Source organism: Hypanus sabinus, chromosome 18, assembly GCF_030144855.1.
Source record: "Hypanus sabinus isolate sHypSab1 chromosome 18, sHypSab1.hap1, whole genome shotgun sequence".
In the NCBI taxonomy this organism is placed as follows: Eukaryota; Metazoa; Chordata; class Chondrichthyes; order Myliobatiformes; family Dasyatidae; genus Hypanus; species Hypanus sabinus.
The window spans coordinates 2,090,601-2,111,563 of NC_082723.1; the positions used below are offsets into that span (position 1 = coordinate 2,090,601).

The 20,963-nt window shown below is 44.8% G+C and overlaps 1 pseudogene; it reads left to right on the forward strand.

Moving 5' to 3' along the window:
- The first annotated feature begins 8,344 nt into the window (after positions 1–8,344).
- LOC132407284 (zinc finger protein 850-like) overlaps positions 8,345–20,963 on the forward strand; it is a 75,625-nt pseudogene continuing 63,006 nt past the window's right edge.

The window sequence follows — 20,963 nt, forward strand, 5'->3', positions numbered from 1 at the left end:
GCACACACACACAATGCTGAAGGAGCTCTGCAGTTCAGGCAGCAACTAAGCAGAGGAGTACACAGTCCAGACATGCTGAAAGGGCTCGGTCTAAATGCTGTCCATTTATTCCTCTCCACATTTACTGCCTGATCTGTTGATTACCTGCAATGTTTTGTAGACATTAACCATTTTGTTTTTCAATTGATCAGTTTCCAAATGTTACTCATCATTCATTCATAGCCACACCCTGCTGGTCTGGTATCTCTTCCTCCTCCTCCTTGTAACCTCCAGACCCCGTCTCTTTCTGGAGACCTAGAACCTTGATTGGTGCTGGCAACTCTTTGGATTCTGACTTTACTCCACCGAAGATTCACTCGCTAGTCTGCTGTCAGGCTTTAAAGGCGCATTGCAACAACCCAGCTGTCTGAGGCACAGTCCTTTGAAATTAGTGATTTGTGAGTGTGGTAGAGACAGGTGATTTGATACAGAACTGACTTATCGTTCACGGATCCACAGTAATAAACATCAGTCTAGTTTAAGGCTTACATCAGCAGAACAGACTCCTCCAATGCCCAATGACCAGGGTTCAGTCCTGGGTGCGATGAGCAGCCACAAAAGCTGTAGAATCTGACAGTAACAGTCCCTCGTGAACCTGCAGCGGCCTTCAGTCACCGTAGTGGTTGAACATTTAACACGGAGCTGATGTGAACTTACACACTGACGTGAAGTTGCTGTTGCTGCAGCAGCTGGGATGATCGAGTAAAACTCTTTGCTCACTCCGGACAGAATGTGGCCTCTGTTTATTATAAAGTCACCGGAGCATCACAAGGTGGGTTAAGTGAATGAGTCTCTTCACATACACGGAGCAGGTGAACGGCCGCTTCCGACTGCGAAGCTGTTGGTGTATCTGCGATGGCTGACTGAATCCCTTCCAAAACGAGAGCCAGTGAATGACGTCACACTGCTGTCAACTTCATGGCAATGTATCCAATCAGATCACAGACATGGACACGTGTTCGGTCTCTCCTGGCAGCGAGTGGGGCGTTGTCTTCTCCAGCATCTCGGCCTCTACATTCACGGATCAGTGGCATTCAAACGCTGGTGAACTGACAGAAACAGCGGAGCTATCGTTCTGTTGTGTTTGTGATTCCCACACAGAGATCTTTTGACATTTCTACACTGTTAAAAGTTTACAGATCACGTCAGTGGGTGAGGGACAACATTTCAACTCAGGTAATTTTAATCTCCATGGTGCCTTCAGAAAAAAACACTGTCACAGCTCAAAACAATTTGGAGGAACAAGACTTCATCTTCTAACTGGATACAGTTCCGGCATCAGACACAATATCAAACTCTCTGCATCCCTCTCTGTATCAAAATGGATAATTCCTCCCCTTCATCAGTCTGGAACTTTGCTCAGTTTGTCTGTCTCCTTCGCATTCTGAGCATGCGCCACACACCCACTGAGATCACATTTTATTTACACGGACGCGACGAGAGACTTTCTGATTATTATGTCCCTCATGGCATCTGTCGGTGGTAAACTCAGAGTCAGCAATGCAATTGATCCTCAGGAGTAGGTGATTAGGCTTTTTCGTTGGAGATCGATAAACTGCAGGTAGTGTGTGGCTGGATGAGTGGTTCATTTTCAGACTGGAAGGAGGAAGCGTTTCGAGTACCCCAGAGATCAGTTCCTGACCACAGTTGTTCACAGTTTAATGTCCTGGCGGAGGCAGCGAGATGTGAGATGTCCCAGACTGCCGGTGACGCAGAAAGAGTGGAGTTGGGGTAGGGGAGGCTATTCACATGAAATTTCGTAGCTTTGCAATCAGTACATAGTGCACTGTGGGGCTGCAGTGGCGGGTTCCATTGCTGGGATCAGTGCACAGTCACTGTGGGCGATGAGGATTTTGTGAATAAATCGCCATTCTCCAATTAAGAATCTCCAGCCGCGGAGCAAGCCTATGGTTTGTAGATTTAAGTTGTATGTATGGCATTGTGGTAACCGGATACTATAGCCCTCCACGAGCTCTTTATCCAGTCCTTTCAATATCCGACTTCATCCGTAAATTTGACCACAGGGCCATCAATACTGTTATCCGATGCATTGCCATAGAACACAAAAAGAAATGTTGCTAACCAGACCCCTGTAGACCTCTGGGGTAATAATCTCAGAATTGGTGCCTGTGCTCCTGCTCGCGATGAAAGAATATCATTGTCAGGCCTATTAATGTGTGGCTGAGAGACTTGTCTATGGGGCAGGGCTTCAGATTCCCGGATCATTGGGGCCTCTTCCGGGGGAGGTACGACCAGTACGAAAAGGACAGGTTGCACCTGAACCCAAAGGGGTCCAATATCCTCGCGGGCATAGATGAAAAGGAAAAGAGGAATTATGGGAGGAAGCTGGCAACTAATATCAAAGAAGGTATTAAAAGCTTTTTTGTTAAGAATATTAAGTGTAAATTAGAGACAAGTGTAGGTATAGAACCAATGCAAATTAATGCTGTAGATATTGTAATGAGAGATGCAGAGAGGGCAGTGGAACTGAATGAGTGGAAGACGTCTGCAGTATATCAGACATTCAAGAGTGTCACGGAAGTGAAGTTTGTGCAGTGAAAATTATGACTGAAAAGTTGCTCAGGAAGCTCAATGGTCTGAGGTTGGATAAATCTCATGGACCTTAAGGAATGCTTCCTTGTATTCTGAAGGGAGCAGTTGGAGAGATTGCAGAGGCATTAACGATGATCTTTCAAGAATTATTAGATTCTGGCATTGCACCAGATGACTGGAAAATTGGAAATGTTACCCCGCTATTTAAGAAGCAGCAGAAAGGAAACTATAGACGTGTTAGCCTGGCATCAGTGGTTTGGGAAGGTGTTGGAATCGATTGTTAGGTATGAGATCACGGAGCACCTGAGACACATGACAAGAGATGCCAAAGCCAGCATGGATTCCTGAAAGGAAAATCCTGCCTGAGAAACCCACTGCGAATCTTTGAGGAAATTATCAGCAGGGTACACAAAGGAGATGCAGTAGATATAGTGTACTTGGATCTTCAGAAGTCCTTTGACAAGATGCTGCACATGATGCTGCTTAGCAGGATAATAGGCCATGGAATTACAGGGAAGTTACTAGCATGGGTGGAGCATTGGCTGGTCAGCAGAAAGCAGAGTGGGAATAAAGCGGTCCTATTCTGGCTGGCTGCCGGTTATGAGTTCCACAGGGGTCAGTGTTGGGACCGCTGCTTTTTACGATGTATGTCAGTGATAAGGACAATAGTATTAATGGATTTGTGGCTAAGTTTGCCGATGATACAAAGATAGGTGGAGGAGCGGGTAGTGTTGAGGAAACAGAGACCCGACAGAGAGACTTAGATAGTTTATGGGAAAGGGCAAAGAGGTGGCAAATGAAGTACCAAGTTGGAAAGTGTATGATCATGCACTTCGGTGGAAGAAATATACGGGCAGACAATTATTTAGATGGGAAGAGAATTCAAAATGCAGAGATGCAAGTGGTCTTGGGAGTCCTTGTGCAGGATACCCGAAATATTAACTTCCAGGTTGAGTCGGTGATGAAGAAGGCAAATGCAAAGTTGGCATTCATTTTTAGAGGTACAGAATACAAGAGCAGGGACATGATGGTGAGGCTGTCGGGGGACCACACTTTGAGTATTGTGTGCAGTTTGGGCTTATTTTAGAAAGGATATACTGATGTAGGAGAGGGTGCAGAGAAGATTCATGAGAATGATTCCAGGAATGAAAGATTTACCGTATGAGGAACGTCCAGCAGCGCCTGGGCTGGATTCCCTGGAGTTCATAGAAACATTCAGAATTGAAGGACGTCTGTTTAGAACTGAGGTGAGGAGAAATTACTTCAGTCAGAGGGCATGAAAGGGTATGGTGTGAAACCAGGGGAGTGGGGATGACAGGAAGAATCGGATCAGCCCATGATTTACTGGTGGATCAAAATCAATGGGTTGAATGACCTATCTCTATTCCTGTATCTGATGGTCTTATAGATTTACTCGTCCGTGTGTCTTCATCCATTTCAGATTTTCAGAAAGTATGTACTTTTCAATATCTTAAACATATGGATTTCTGCAGATGCTGGAAATTCAAAGCACCACACACAAAATGCTGGAGGAACTCAGCAGGTCAGGCAGCATTTCTGACATGAATCAACAGTCTACGATTCAGGCCGAGACCTTCCTTCAGTTCTGGAAAGTTAGGAGGAAGACTCCAGGCTAAAATATCGTGGTTAAGGGAAAGTGACAGGTGAAGCCAGGTAAGTATGAAAGGTAAGGGGCTGGAGAGGAAGAAATCTGGTAAGAGGGGACAGTGGAGCACAGGGAGAAGGGAAGCAGGTCAAGACGCCATGTGAAGTGATAGGCGGGTGAACATAGGCATGGGGCCAGAGAGGTGAATAGAAGGAAAAGGGAGGGGTGAGGGATTATTTTTTACCGATATTCATGACATTAGGTTGGAGGCAAACTCGACGGAAAGTAAGTTGTTGCTCTTGCACCGTGACCGAAGAGGAAGCAACCGAGCCAAAATGGGAATGAAAATCAGAAAGAAGATGTTTGGACGCCGGAAAGCTGAGCTTGTGACCGATGGAGTGGTGGTGCTCAATGAAAACAACCCCAGTTCATCACGGATCTCCCCAATGTACAGAAGCCCGCATCGGGAGCAGGAAACACAACAGACTTCCACAACAGTTTGGCAGCTGAAGTGGTGCCTCACCTGGGAGAAATGACTGGGCCCCTGACGAGAGCTGAGTGGACAGGTGGAGTACTTTGTCCATTTGCAGGGAAAAGTGCCGGTGGAAGATCAGCAGTGAGGGAAAGATGAAAAGAGGAATCACGGAGGGAGTGTTCCCTGCGGAGTGATGGGTATGTGAGGCAGTGATATGTTTGTTTGTAGCGTCCATTTAAAATGGACACAGCCCAGCCACGCTCACCTGATCTTCTGGCTGCCCTGATAGTGATAGAGTTCCTCTTGCACTGCCTACCACACACTGCCCCTCTGCAATCAACATATTCTGCTCATGCAAGCAGGCAGTTCGCTCCACCTCGTCCATGGAGTTTCACAGCATCGATGTGTGTAGTGAGGTCTACAAAGTCCATGCTGGTGTTTCTGCCCACGCCAATCTCTTTAATTCTCTCATGTTGCAGTAATGAATTTTCCTGTGATGGGGAAATATCTCTGTCTATCTGTGCTTCTGTCCATCTATCTATTTTTCTATCTTCCATTTAAGTTTCTGTTCAGTACTCCCTCACAAAATACACACACACACACACACACACACACAGACACACAAACACACTCACAGAGACACACACACACACACAGACACACACACACACAGAGACACAGACACACAGAGACACACACACACACACACACACACAGACACACAAACACACACACAGAGACACACACACAGAGACACAGACACACAGAGACACACACACACACACAGACACACGCTCACACAGAGACACACACTCACACACATACATACACACACACACACACACACACACACACACACACACACACACACACGCACACACAACTAGAGTTTCAATTTCACGGAATTTCAATTTCTTTGCCCCAATGGAACTTCATTTTTTCGGTCTTTTTTATATATTCTGCGCTTATCTGTTCACTGTTCACTGAACTTAAGGTACTCGGGAGTATTTATTATATATTATATTAGCTCTTATAGATAGCGGGGTCAAGGGATATGGGGAGAGGGCAGGAACGGGGTACTGATTGTGTATGATCAACCATGATCACAGTGAATGGCTGTACCGGCTAGAAGGACCGAATGGCCTACTCCCGCACCTATTGTCTGCTGTCTATTGAAATTCATGCAGAAGCGCCAAATGGATTTTAGTGAGAATTTTGATAATGTTCCCCAGATTAGGCCGGGTCAGGGTGGCAGGAAGCAGAGGTCCAGGGGAACTTGGCTTTGTGGATACTGAGATGACCTGACCACAGAGGCAGAGGGTGCTGGTAGAGTGAGAAGTGTATTCTCTCTGGAAGCCGGTACCCAGGACTGTTCTGAACCGATTTGTTCCGACAACCGTGTTTGTTGTGATGTTTACTTCACTCGGAAGGTGACGCGAACGTGGATGCGGGTTCAATTGCAGCATTGAAGAGAAGTTTGTCTGGGTACATGGATGAGGGAGGTATTGACATCTAGAGTCTGGGTGCACGTGGATGGGTCCAGGCAGAGAATTGCACAGACTAGATGGGCCGAAAGCCCTGTTTCTGTGCTGCAAGAGAATGAATTACATTGTGCGTCCTGCACAAGCCAATTTCCCAGGAGACTTAAATCATTCTAACGAAATGTCCTAAAAATCTGCAAAAACAAGAAACACTCAATGGATGAAGAATATCTGTGGAGAGGAACAAAGACAGGCAGACAGACAGACATACTTTATCGATCCCGAGGGCAACTTGGTTTCGTTACAGCCGCGACGACCAAGAATATTGAAGAAATATAGCAATAGAAAACCATGAATAATTAAATAATAATAAGTTAATCATGCCAAGTGGAAATAAGTCCAAGACCAGCCTATTGACTCAGGGTGTCTGACACTCCGAGGGAGGAGTTGTAAAGTTTGATGGCCACAGGTAGGAATAACTTCCTATGACGCTCAGTGTTACATCTCGGTGGAATGAATCTCTGGCTGAATGTACTCCTGTGTCTAACCAGTACATTATGGAGAGGATGGGAGTCATTGTCCAAGATGGCATGCAACTTGGCAGCATCCTCTTTTCAGACACCATCGTCAGAGAGTCCAGTTCCACCCCCACAACCTCACTAGCCTTACGAACGATTTTGTTGATTCTGTTGGTGTCTGCTACCTCAGCCTGCTGCCCCGGCACACAACAGCAAACACAATAGCACTGGCCACCACAGACTTGTAGAAAAGTTAATGTTTCAGCTCAAACACCCTGTGTCGGAATGGCTTCAAACAATTTCTGATGTGATTTCAGGTCTCCAGCATCTTGAGTGTTTATTTAATTTCCAGCTGCTCAGACAGACGACAGTGAGTGGGAATTCCCAAACACGGTGAGGATACTGAACCCGAGGTAGGTAACCAACGATGCAAACACTGAACAGCTCATTCCAGGTACTCACTGCCTCTGAGTATTGAGATTACCTCGCAGGTCAATTCCATCTCTCCGATCTTTTCGATCTGTGGCCATTCAGCCCCTCTAACCATCAACAAGATGGCAGCTTCCATTTCATTGCAATCTCTATAACAAATACTCGCTAACCACTTTGTTATCCTTCTATTGAATTAATTTCCATCTTCTGCAGCCCGGTGTTACCCCAAACACTCACCTCCCACCCCCGTCACTATCTCCACCTTCCCATCTACCCCCTCACCTGGATGCACCTCTCACTCCCCAGCTCTTGCCCCATCCCCACCCCTCACCTCTTTTCTCTGACTATTTCCCGTCCACTCTCAATCCAGAGGGAGGATCTCGGCCCGAAATGTTGACGGTCCATTTCCCTCCACAGATGCTGCCCGACCCACTGAGTTCCTCTGGCAGTTTGTTATTTGGTCTGTCTAACCCGTGTTGGTATGGGGAGCGGGATTTTACACCATATTCCAGGTACAATCTCAACAAATCCCAAATAATTGTCACTTTGTCCGGACCATTGACCCCGTTTGCAGGTCAACAGTCTGGCGGTGTTTGCCCCCCCCCCCCCCCCCCAATGTGGTGAATGTCTCTGCTCGCCTCCACCGTGGGCTCAGACATTTCCACAGATGAGCCCCTCCTGTCCCCACCGGGACAAACATCCTGTCCGCCTCCTCTCTCACCATCTTCATCCTTTCAGTAAAATCCACTCTCCCTCACTCCCCGGGGAACCGGCATCAAACCGATGGGCCGAGCGGTCTCCTCCTACCTCTCAGCGATACATCAGACTCGGACCGCAGGAGACGCTTCACAAGCGCCTCAACTTCCCTCGGAGGGAAATGGAAATAAATCAGAAAGCGGACATTTACTTTGGGATTTGTTCCGCCCTGACGGCAGATCGACACTTGAGCGGGAAACGCCCACTCCGCGGGTCCGCTTCTACTACTGGCTGTAACCCGTGATGAACATTCCTGCGCACCAATGGGAATAGCGCAGCTCTTACTTTGGTTTTCAGCGGTGGGGGAGGGGTGGTCACGTGATTGGTAGCTCAGCCGTTAAACCGATAAAGCTCGAGCTCTCCAGCGCGTTGGTGACGTACACACCGCGCACGCGAGGGCAGGTCCCGGTGTGGGGAGCCCATGTGTGACGTCAGTCGCGTGGGGGGGCGGAGCTGTGTGACGACACCCGTGGCGGAGCGCTGGCATTTAAAAATGGACGTTTCTGATGATTTCAGTGGGACAACAACATTAATCGCGGGTTTCATCACTGAATCCAGTGTTGTGAGATGTAAAGTCCCCTGTTATGTGTCCGGCTGTGCCGTGTTGTTGGTGGAGTGGGCAGCGTGGTGTTTGTCTCGATTCCGGTCACAACACCAGAATGGCCAGCGGGGTCCACACACAGTGTATTAGTCAACAGAACACCTCTCGTCCCTGCAGTCTTTGTCTCCTCGTAAACTCAACACCCTGACACTGTGGACCATAGACACCCCTTCCTCTTTAAAGCCAGTTATTCATTCAGACAGCTGATCGCTGAGAGGAATTATATTTATTGGTCATTAAAGTTCGCCCAGATTCGTTTGGACAGATTTGATGTGGAGTTCGGAGTTCGGACGGCCGAACTCTCCCCGTTGTCCAAACATCCTTCCAGGTGAGGCGACACTTTACCTGTGCATCTTCCGGGGTCGCCCGTTGTATCCGCTGCTCCCGATGCGGCCGCCTCTGCACTGGTGACACCAGTTCCTCCGCAGTTGTGCGGGGCAGGGTTGTCTTTTGGGGGGCGGATCGATGTTAATGTTCCCTTTTGTACGGTGGGTTTTGGGGGTTGATGATCGGGATGCCGTTCTTTTTGATGCGGGGGGTGGGGTGGGAGTTAGATTTTTTTTGTCTGAACGACTTTCATGCTCTTTCTTTGGTTTGTGGTTCTCTGAAAGAAAAACGTAAGAGTAGTTTTTGGATACCTGCTTTGTTAATAAACTGACTTTTGAACTATCTGCTCCCAGCAGGACCTCCCGGTGTCCAAACATTTTCATTCCCATTCCCGTTCCGACGTGTCAACCCATCGCCTCCTCTTCTGCCGATTTAAGGCCAGGGTCCAGGATCTGCACCTTATATTCCTTCTGGGTTGCTCCTCCCCCCAACCTGATGGCATGAGTATCGATTTCTCCTTCCGGTGAACAGATCGCCCTCCCTCCCACTCCCCCACTTCCTCTCCGACTTTTCACGTCCTTTCACGTCTCTCTGGGTCCACTGCTCCGATTCTCCACTCCCTTCTCCTATTAGATTCTATTTTCTTTTCTTCTTGAGCTTTCCCACCAACCTGGCTTCAACCTGTCACCTTCTAGCCAACCAATTTCTCGGCCGCCCCGATTTTATTTAGCTAGTTCCCCCATTCCATCTCAATCTTGAAGGAAGGTTCAGCCGGAAACGTCGGCTGTCGACTCTTTTCGATAGATGCTGCCGGGCCTGCTGAGTTCCGCCAGCATTTTGTTTGCGTTGAGCTGGATTTCCTGCATTTGCAGATTTTGTGATTTACCTCCCTGTTGTTCCTCCCGCCTCCGGGCACTGGGGGCGCTGTATGGACCTCCGGCCACTGGTGGCCATGTGTACCTCCGACCGCTGGTGGTGCTGTGGAGAACATCCTGATAAACGCATGCGCACTGCCGAATGCAGCTCTCGTTGGCGGTTCACCGACTCGAGCGGGGTGAGTTGGGGGCAGATCCCGGCGGGTTTGTGTAAATCTGGGCCGGTTGCATTGGGAAAGGGCCGGGCCCGAGCTCTGTCGGACGGCTGCAGCGGGGTGCAGTGCCAATCTTTTAGCTGCCGGAGCTGTACGAGGGGTGATTGATAAGTTCGCGGCCTAATGTTTTACAGCTCTCGGTACTTGCACGTGCTGTTCAACTCTGAGTGATTATACAGAAAGTTTGAAGTTAATCAGTTTTGTGCTGTTTGTGTTATAGATAATTGAAAATTGCTAGGTTTTGTAAAATTAACTCCTTTCACCTTAGGCCGCGAATGTATCAATCACCCCTGGTATGTCACACCCAATTTGTGTATTTGTGTACATGCTCCTTTCACGTACCGGGCAACCTCCTTGTCCCTTTGATGTCATGAGCAGGTACACAAATTGGGGGGGGGGGGAGGGGGAGGGCGTGTGCGTGTGTGTGTAGAGTTTTTTATAATGCCAAGCACTAAACCAAGATGAAAGAAATATATATGATTTCCAGAGCTCCACAGAAATCCAGTGATGAATAAGGCATTAACAAGATTACAGGCAATCACTGCATTTCGGTATATAACTGGTACAATAAAACATATAATACTTAATTTAATAATATGACAGAGTATTGCATGGTTGCATTCACTAATTATCATAAAATATAATGATCAACCAAGTGAAATAACGTTGTTTGCTTAGAAGCCATAAGGTTGTTAGTGAGAAAAATTTATTTTTGTATTAGCGAGTAATCCACGGACCACCACAGTCACAGCTCCAGGATTTCACCAAAAAAACTATCGAATATCTTATCCTAATGTTATTGGTAGTATTTTCCTCACCAGCCACCATCTCCTCTCCCTAACCCCAGTTTCCTTAAAATTCCCTCTATTTAATATGCGGCCGCTGTTAAATTCCCTGCTTGTTTATTTTGACTTATTTTCTAACAGAAGTGCTGGAGTGGTGCTCCGGTGAACTCCGGCAGCACTGCACCACTGTTTAGATCCAAGTAAAATAGACCTGGGGATCAAGCTGCCCTGGTTTATGAGGTGTTGAGTGAGTATTTCTTGTCTGGGATCAACTGTTTGCTTCTGGAGTTCCTTTGGAAGCAATGACTGAGGAGAGAATGAGTTTGTATTCCATCCCTCACAAGGAGAGGCTGTGAGTAATTGGGCTGTTCTGTGTTTGAACCAGTAGAAATAGACCTGGGGGGTTCAGTGTTCGAACTGTGTTTGGAAATTCCTCCTCGCTGTCACCTGTCTGTCAGACAGTGGAAATCAAACAGAAACTCAAGTTGCTGGAAATCTGCACGAAAAATGAAAAGTTCTGAATCCATTCTGACAAAAGATTGTGAACCTGAATCGTTACATTTGTTGCTCTCCCCACAGCAGTTCCTTACCTTTTGAGCGATTCTGGTGAATGCAGTTTCTTTTTATTGCATTCACTCTGGAATGGTTTAAATTTCATGATTGTCTGTTATACTTGGGAATGTGTTCAGTGCAGTTGTTACTAACAAGTTTCACCTGAATAATCTCAGGGATGATGGGCTTTATGTACGAGGAGCATTTGATGGTTCTGGACCTGTGCTCAATGGAGTTCAGAGGGACGGTGGGGGTGGTGGAGGGATGTATGGTTAAGTAAACCTACCAAATGCTGAAAAGCCTGGATACAGTGGACATGGAGAGGATGTTTCCATAAGATGGAGAGTCTGTGATCTGACAGCATAGGCTCAGAATAAAGATGCTTACCTTTAAAATTGAGTTGACAAAAATTTCTTCATCCAAAAGATGTCTGATCTATGGAATTTGTTGACACAGAGGATGGTTGAGGCTGCCATTTGGGTATATTTATGGCAGAGATTAATATACTCATGATTGCTAAGTAGCTTCAGGGTTACAGGAGGAAGGCAGGGATATGGTATTGGGATAAATCTCAGCCACGGTTGAGTGGTGGAGCAGACTTGATGGATCGAATCGCCTAATTATCTTCCTGCATCTTACATCTTACCATGACAGAACAATGACTCCTTCCTATCCCACATCAAGTTTTGTGACGTGTCAGGGACAATTACAGATTTGTTCACTGAGATCATTATATTTGTCTTCAATATTTAGATTTCAGTGAGCAGAAATATTTTGTTCTCCTTTGTATTGTTAACGTGCTTCATTATCTTTCATGTTAAAGTTAGACCTGTGGTGAGAGATTTATTGGAAGAAAAACCCACAACTGGAAGCAAACCACCACTGAAGATGAGGGAACAGCAGCGAGTGAACCAGCCCGAGGACTGAGAGCACTGACTAGAGAGAAACCCATCTGACTCAGGGTTTCCATTGATTCAGTCAGGAGAAAGTTTGGTGAGTCTCATTTACTCAAACACTGGTCCTTTAGACATTACATACCTATAAAAGGAAGGTCGGGAATAGTTGGAGTGAGCTGAATGTGACCAGAAATACCAGTTATGCCTCTATCAGACCCAGTTGCAATCATTCCAGGTCTGGTAATGTGCTGTCAGTATCCCAGCTCTATAAAGTCTCTCACATTCCCTCAGTGTTTGCTCATTTGAAGAACTTTTATCTTCTGAAGTAGCTTTTGGTCGGTTCTGAGTGTGGAGAGGGAAAGAGGGGTGTTTGTATTTACTATCTTGCAAAAAGAAGTAATTGTTTGCAATTACTTGCTGCAGACTCACTACCCATACCCTGTACATTCTCAACCAGATTATTGACATTCATGACAAGTAGCAATGGGTGTTACCCTGGGGAGCTCCAGGAGGCACGGGCCTTGACTCCAATAAACAACCTGCCATCGTCACCATCTGCTTCCTACCATCGAGCTGTTCCCAGACTCTGGGCTCTGTGACAAACACAATGGTAGCAGCAAGATTAGACAGTGAGTAATATAAAGAGATATTTGTTGCTTCCTGAAAGCTGTCTGATGCAATGGACCTGATCCTCCCTTGCTCACAACATGATCTGCCCTAGTACTCTTCCTTCCGGGTCACACAGTGTCCGATAACCCACATCCCCAACCTCCCTCCACCCCGCCAGTAACCCCACAACTTTCCCACCATTTACCCCACACCCGTACACGTAAACAGATCCTGGTTACCGACATCCACTCTCACTGCTTGGGGAACCAGAACCAACTGATCCTACATTCCTGGCCCAGACTGTCCAGCCGTCTGGTTGGTTCCCGGCCCTTTCCCACTGCAATCGCCTTTCGATTTATACAAACTTGAGATCAGATCCTTCCTCATCGCTGCCCAACCAGGCTCAGAACTTGTTAAGGAGCCTCATTTGTAGCACCTTGTCAAAGGTCTGAAAATCCAAGTACACAACATCAACTAATTCTCCTTTGTCTACTCTGCTTATTATTTCTCAAAGCATTCCAACAAATTCATCAGGCAAGATTTTCCCTTGCAGAAACAATGCTGAGTCCAGCCTATTTTATCTTGTGCCTCCAAGTGTCCCGAACTCACATCCTTAACAATCAACTCCAACATCTTTCAAACCACTGTCAGACTAAGTAGCCTATAGTTTCCTTTCTTCTGCCTCTCTCCCTTCTTGAAGAGTGGAGTGACATTTCTGAAATCTTTATGGGTTGAGCTAAGAAATCACAGGGGTAAAAGGACCCTGATGGCAGTTATCTACAGGCCTCTAAACAGCTACAGTGATGTGGACTACAAATTACAACAGGAAATCGCTGTACCGGAATGGGTATTGTGTAATGAACCAGAGGTGATTCGAGAGATGGAAGTGAAGGAAGCCTTTGGAGGCAGTGATCACAACATGATTGAGTTCACTGTGAAATTTGAGAAAGAGAAGCCAAAATCCGATGTGTCGGTATTTCAGTGGAGTAAAGGAAATTACAGTGGTGTTAGACAGGAACTGGCCAAGGTTGACTGGAAAGAGACACTAGCAGGAATGACGGCAGAGCAGCAGTGGCTGGAGTTTATGCAAGTGAGGAAGGTGCAAGACAGATATTTTCCAAAGAAGAAGACATTTTTGAATGCGGCCGTGGCTGACAAGAGAAGTCAAAGCCAAAGTAAAAAGCAAAGCAGAGGGCATATGTTATGGGGTTCTGCTTCTACAACATTATACAAAACATGGCCAAGGGCACTGCAGGACACAGACAAAAATCAAAATTAATACAAACAGACTTCCGAAATGCAAAAACAACCTCCAGAAGTCCCCAAATACATTGAAGGGCCAGGGCCACCCCCCTACCTTACTGGTCCCAAAATTGTGTAGCTTACTGCCAACATCTTGAATTTTCTGAATCTCTTGGTTTATGCGTTTAGACAAGTCAGTAATATTGGAAGATTCGTCAGGGATTTAAGTACAGCATTCGTTACCTATGATAGCACAGGTTCCTCCTTTTTCTGCTAATATAAAGTCATGGACCACCCGATTCCATCGCACCGTTTGGCGAATTTGGGTGTGGTTCCATGCTGATTGGGTTTGGTTCCATGCTGATTGGGTGTGGTTCCATGCTGATTGGGTGTGGTTCCATGCTGATTGGGTGTGGTTCCATGCTGATTGGGTGTGGTTCCATGCTGATTGGGTGTGGTTCCATGCTGATTGGGTGTGGTTCCATGCTGATTGGGTGTGGTTCCATGCTGATTGGGTGTGGTTCCATGCTGATTGGGTGTGGTTCCATGCTGATTGGGTGTGGTTCCATGCTGATTGGGTGTGGTTCCATGCTGATTGGGTGTGGTTCCATGCTGATTGGGTGTGGTTCCATGCTGATTGGGTGTGGTTCCATGCTGATTGGGTTTGGTTCCATGCCGCTGCCCTGTTCTTTCTCCCGGCAGCCAGGGATCGGCCCTATTTCCACAAACCCAATGAGTTCCATTTAGTGGTTCAGGGGTATCATTAGTTTGACTCTTGGTACAGTTACTACTTCCCACTTGATAGGGTGCACTCTCGTTCTGGTTACACCAGCAAGTAGTCCTAGTGTTACGTATTCAGGCAACCATAAATATATGAGTTCGGCAAGGGTTTCTTATAACAAACAACACGTTTATTAAACACGGAAAACAAACCCCCCCAAAAGTAAACAAACACTAACTTAACCGGAAACAGCTGCTGTGTGGCAGCCCAAACAGTTCTTAAAGCGATATTGCAAAAACAGTTCTTTAAAGTGGTATTGCCAAAAGTTCGATATGCTCACAGTCCATTTAAAAGGAGAGACTTTATAAGACGATTTAAATTCTCTTTCATGTCGCTTGGCTTCGATCCCCGACGTCCAACTTCCCACGAAGAATTTACGAAACGCAACGGCTTAAAGGCACTGACCTTTCCTTCCTCAGTACCTTCAGTCCTTTCTGGTAAAACCCAGAGATTAACATGAAGATAGTCAATGAAATCCTTCCGTATAAGCATCAAACAAAGGTGGAAACCCGTTTCACCGTAGAAAGCGATTCTCCTTGACCTTTAACTCTCGAACTTCGATCTTCACTTTCCACTGTCTCGAACTAGCAGATTCGTAAAGAACCTGCTGGCAATGACCTTTTAAACTTTAGGCATTAGATAAAAACTTCATCCTTCAGCTAAGCTGCGTCATCACCTAAAACAGGCAGTGGCATGGAGTCAACTTGGCAAATCCAGCCACGAACTGCCCCTTCTCACAAGGTGGGATCTACCTTTTATAACCTGTAAAAAAAAACCTGTCACATGATCTCTACTGGCGGGAAAATGATGTCACTCCACCATCACAAGACCATACCTCAAGTCCAGTATAGCTTCAACCCCAGTCACGTGACAAGGGTACCACTGTCACGTGTCACAAGTACGTAACACTAGCCACTGCTGGAGATGTAACTCTTATCCCCGGCCATAGCTTGGAGGGGTCTTGTGGAGGAGATCTACGACTCCAACACTCAAAGCAACACCATCCCCAGTCTTATCTTCCAGACCTGGATATGGTGCAATTGACAATGCTACCATTACGGCTATCAGAAAACACCAGAACTGAATTTACTGCGCTAGTATTCAGGGGCACCACTGACATAGTCTTACCCTGTTGGAGAGTTTGGGCACATACCCAACATGCTCCCCGCTCAACTTGCTTAGCATAGGTGTGGCAGAGGGACAGGAAAGTGTTAAACTGGGGGCCTCCCGAGACAGGAGCATGTTCCCTTAGGGTCATTAAAATCAGCATTAACCAGTACATTTTCCAGTCCTTATCAGTTCTGCCAGTAACGTGTTTACAGTCCGTTCGATGTATCCGCCGGAGCTGCCCTTCCACCATCACTGCAGGAGGTGTTGTCAGTAGCACTTGGTACAGTCCTCTCCAGCTCGGTCCCAATTTCTTATCATCCCAATTCTTAAGCAGGACAATTCTCTAGGATGGATGGTGAAGTAGTCACCTCTAGTTTGGGTTTTGTCCTCACGATAGGCCTGTCGTACCTGTGAATGCAAGCTTTGGAGAGATTTAGTTAATTTGCATAAGTATTTTCCCACCTCCTCCCCGAAGGTATGCATATCCAATGTTGCAGGTAAGCTCTCAGGGTGGAGTGGCAGACAAGGTCGGGGTTCTCATTGGCTTCCTGTAGATAATTTCTGCAGGTGATAGCCCCGTCTAACTTGATGGCATGATTCTCATCTGGAATAGGACTAAGGGTAAAACCTTCAACCAGGTCAATCCAGTTTCTTGTGTAAGTTTTGCCAACTTATCTTTTAAAGTACCATTGGCTCGTTCCACTATGTCACTGCGTTCAGATGCTGGGTGCAGTGGAACTGCTGTTTTATAGCAAGTTCTTTACAGATTTCCTCATTTATTTTGGCCCATTGTCCCAGCTTATCATTTCTGGAAGTCCATAGTGTTACGTATTCAGGCAACAATAAATATGAGTTCGGCAAGGGGTTATATAACAAACAACACTTTTATTAAACACTGAAAACAAACCCCCCAAAAGTAAACAAACACTAACTTAACTGGACTCAGCTCCTAATTTATAAACTCTCTGTTGAAACAATACAGACATTAAATTACTGCCTTGATCAGTTTGTATCTCCTTAGGTAATCCAAAATAAGTGAAGAATTTTATAAGAGCCTTTGTCACAGTTTTAGCTTTTATATTCCTAAGTGCTACTGCCTCTGGAAACCTAGACGAAGTACACATAATAGTCAACAAATACTGATAACCAGTTTTTGTCTTTGGTAATGGACCAACACAACCTATAATAACTTAAGAAAATGGTTCACCAAATGCTGGAAGAGGTTGTAATGGAGCTATTGGTGTAACCTGTTTTGGTTTACCCACAATTTGACAAGAATGGCACGTTTTACAAAACATCGCCACATCTTTTCTTAGACCAGGCCAGTAAAAATGTTTTAAAATCTTGTCCACAGTTTTCCTTACTCCTTGATGTCCACCTAAAGGCACACTATGAGCTAAAGTCAAAATCTCATTTCGATAAGCTTTTGGAACAACTACCTGGTAAACAACATTCCAATCCTCACTTGCAGGAATTGTAGGCGATCTCCACTTCCTCATCAAACCCCCTTTTTCCAAGTAATATCCTAATGGCACCTTCTCAATTTCACTACCTAGTAAAGCCTGCTCTCTTAATTTTATAATATCAGAGTCTCTATTCTGCTCTGCTAACATCTCCTTCCGAGCCAGAGATAAATCTTCATAGTCAGACTTCCTCCAATAATCTTGATCAAACAACAAAGATAAAGTCCCTGACACATCCTCAAAACTCTAATCCTGAGTTGAACAGTCCTGAGTAACAACCTCATTCTGCACATCAATCTTTTTAGCCATAGCTCTGGTCATAACACAGGAAGAATCTGTGTTGGAATTCAACTCTGGTTCCTCTGACTCCATTGTCAAATGCACTTCAGGAAAAACTTGTCCACCTGCCAAGTCATTACCTAACAATAAAGAAATACCCTTCACAGGTAAGCTATGCTGTAATCCTACTTTAACAAATCCTGTAACAAACCCTGACTTTAAATTTACTTTATGTAAATATACAGGCATAAAATCACTTCCAACACTTCTTATCTAATTTACCTCACCAGTATCAGACTCTTTAAACTTAAACACACTGTCTGATATCAGTGATTGAGAAGCTCCAGTATCCCTAAGGATTCTTATTGGCACCAGAGTAGATCCTTCTTTCAAAGATACAAAAGCTTCAGTTATAAAATGATCATATCCCTTCCTAACTTGGTCAGACTGTAACAAAACCTCATTTGTGTTTATTAAACCCTGTAACTTTACAGGTGCTTCAGTATGTTGCACACAAGCATCTGGAACTGCTTCCTTCTCTTTCTTTTTCAAGCTGAAACAGTTAGCTATTACATGGCCAGGCTTCTTACACTATTTACAAATAAAACCAAACTGACTTTCCTTCACAGGTTTTCCTTCCTCCTTACCTTTCTCATTAACTTCTGATTTAATTTCTGATTTACCTTGAGTCTCCATGTTATTTTTCCTCTTAAAAATTCTGCCCTGAGGAAATTTATTCTTATGGATTAAAACATACTCATCAGCTAATCTAGCACAGTCTTGCAATTTATCAGTATCCCTCTCATTTAAGTAGGTCCTTACTTCAACAGGAATGCTTCTTTTAAATTCCTCCATTAAAATCAGCTCTCTCAATTTATCATAGTCCCCATTTACGCTTATAGAAGAAACCCATCTCTCAAAACACATAGCTTTATCGTAGGCAAATTCCACATAGGTTTTATCTCCAGACTTTTTCAAAGTTCTGAATCTTTCCCTATAAGCTTCTGGGACTAATTCATATGCTTTTAGAATATGCATTTTCACAATATCATAATCAAGTGCTTGCGCAGCAGTTAAAGCTGTGTAAACTTGTTGTGCTTTGCCTTTAATTACACTCTGTAACAACACTGACCATTTATCTTTCGGCCACTCTGACATCTGAGCAATAGTTTCAAAATGTTGAAAATATCTTTCCACTTCTGTTTCACTAAATGGAGAGACCAATTTAATTTCTTGACTAGCAACAAACGGTTTTCTAGAACCAGAAGACTGTTTCCCAGACCTTAATTCCTCCATTGCATATGCAAATTCTCTCTGCTTTTGTTCAGCCTCTAATTTACAACGCTCTAACATCATTTGTTTGATTTGTAACTGCATCTCCAGAGCACTTATTGGAAACGACTCTAAAATCGATACATCAAAAACACCCGAATCCACATAGTGTGACACGATTTTTCTCTGTATGACAGCCATAGATGTAGTCATCAAAATACCTTTAAGTTGCAATCTACGAGCTATCTCCGAGACCTCAGTTTTTTTTTGCCTTCACTAAGAACCCCGCGACTGGCGAAACCAGAAACTCATCAATATTCATTGTTGCCGAATACCACTCACAAGCCAATCAAACAAAAGAATCGAGTATTCTCCTTTTCCAAAACACCGATTCAAAAGTCAGCAAGCATCTAAACTCAAATGATCCAATTCGGACACAGCTCCCATATTTATGTTACATAATCAGGCAACAATAAATATATGAGTTCAGCAAGGGATTATATAACAAACAACACTTTTATTAAACACTGAAAACAAAAACAAACACTAACGTAACCGGAAACAGCTGCTGTGCGGCAGCTTAAACAGTTCTTAAAGCGATGTTGCAAAAACAGTTCTTTAAAGTAGTATTGCCAAAAGTTCAGAAATGCTCACAGTCCATTTAAAAGGAGAGACTTTATAAGACGATTTAAATTCTCTTTCACGTTGTTTTGCTTCGATCCCCGACGTCGAACTTTTCCCACAAAGAATTTACGAAATGAAACGGCTTAAAGGCACTGACCTTTCCTTTATCACACTGTCCTCAATCTTCTGCTATCCCGCAGAGATTAACATGAGAACAGTCAACGAATTCTTTCCAAATAAGGATTAAATAAGGTCGAAAATAAGGATTAAATAAGGTTGAACCTGTTTCACCGTTGAAATAGATTCTCCTCGATCTTTAACTCCTGAACTCCGATCTTCACTCTCCACTGATTCTCAACTAATAGTATTGTAAAGAAACAGCTGGCAATGACCTTTTAAACTTTAGGCATTAGATAAAAACTTCATCCTTCAACTAAACTGTGTCATCACATTAAATCACTCAGTGGCATGAAGACAATTTGGCAAATCCAGCCACAAACTGCCCCTCCTCACAGGGTGGGGTCTTCCTTTTATAACCTGTTAATAAAAAAAAACTGTCACATGATCTCTACTGGCGGGAAAATGACATCACTCCACCATCACAAGACCATTTCCTCAAGGCCAGTATAGCTTCAACCCCAGTCACGTGACAAGGGTACCACTGTCATGACACAAGTACATAACAATAACGAGGAGTTATTTCTTTTAGCAATATGTTCACAACAGTCATAGTGGTATCATTAATTGTAGGAACAGCTTCAATCTATCTGCTAGATACATCTACTATCACTGAGCAATACCTATAACAATGTCCTCTAGGTGATTCTATAAACTCAAGTCTGGCATACCCGTGCTTAGATTTTGTCTAATAGGAGCTTGATGGGTTCCCCAGTGGAGTAAAAGTGTGAGACTCAAGGCTGTCTGTTTGGCCGCTGCATCAGCCCTAACATTACCCTGGAACATCTCATCACACTCCCCAGTATGGGCTGCACATTTAATAATAGTGAAAACTCGAGGTAGCTGTAGAGCGGTGAGTAAGTTGTCTACAAAGGTAGCATTACTAATGGGGTGGCCAGAGGAAGTCAGGAATCCCCAAAGCCCTGTAGTCAGTTCATAATGGGAGTTCATGTAAAAGTCAGCACTTTAGTCTGTTGCTAGGATACAAGCAGGAGTCAAAGCAAACAGCTCAGCCTTCTGGGTGGAGACAGCCGCTTCAAAAGAGGCCTGCTCAATTACAATGACATGCAGAAGTTTGGGTACCCCTGGTCAAAATTTCTGTTACTGTTAAACGAGTAAAAGTTGAACTGATTTCCAAAAGACATAAGTTAAAGATCACACATTTCTGTAATATTTTAAGCAAGGAAACTTTTTTTCTAATTTCCATCTTTTACAGTTCCAAAATAACAAAAAAGGCAAAGGGCCTGAAGCAAAAGTTTGGGCACCCTGCATGGTCAGTACTTAGTAACACCCCC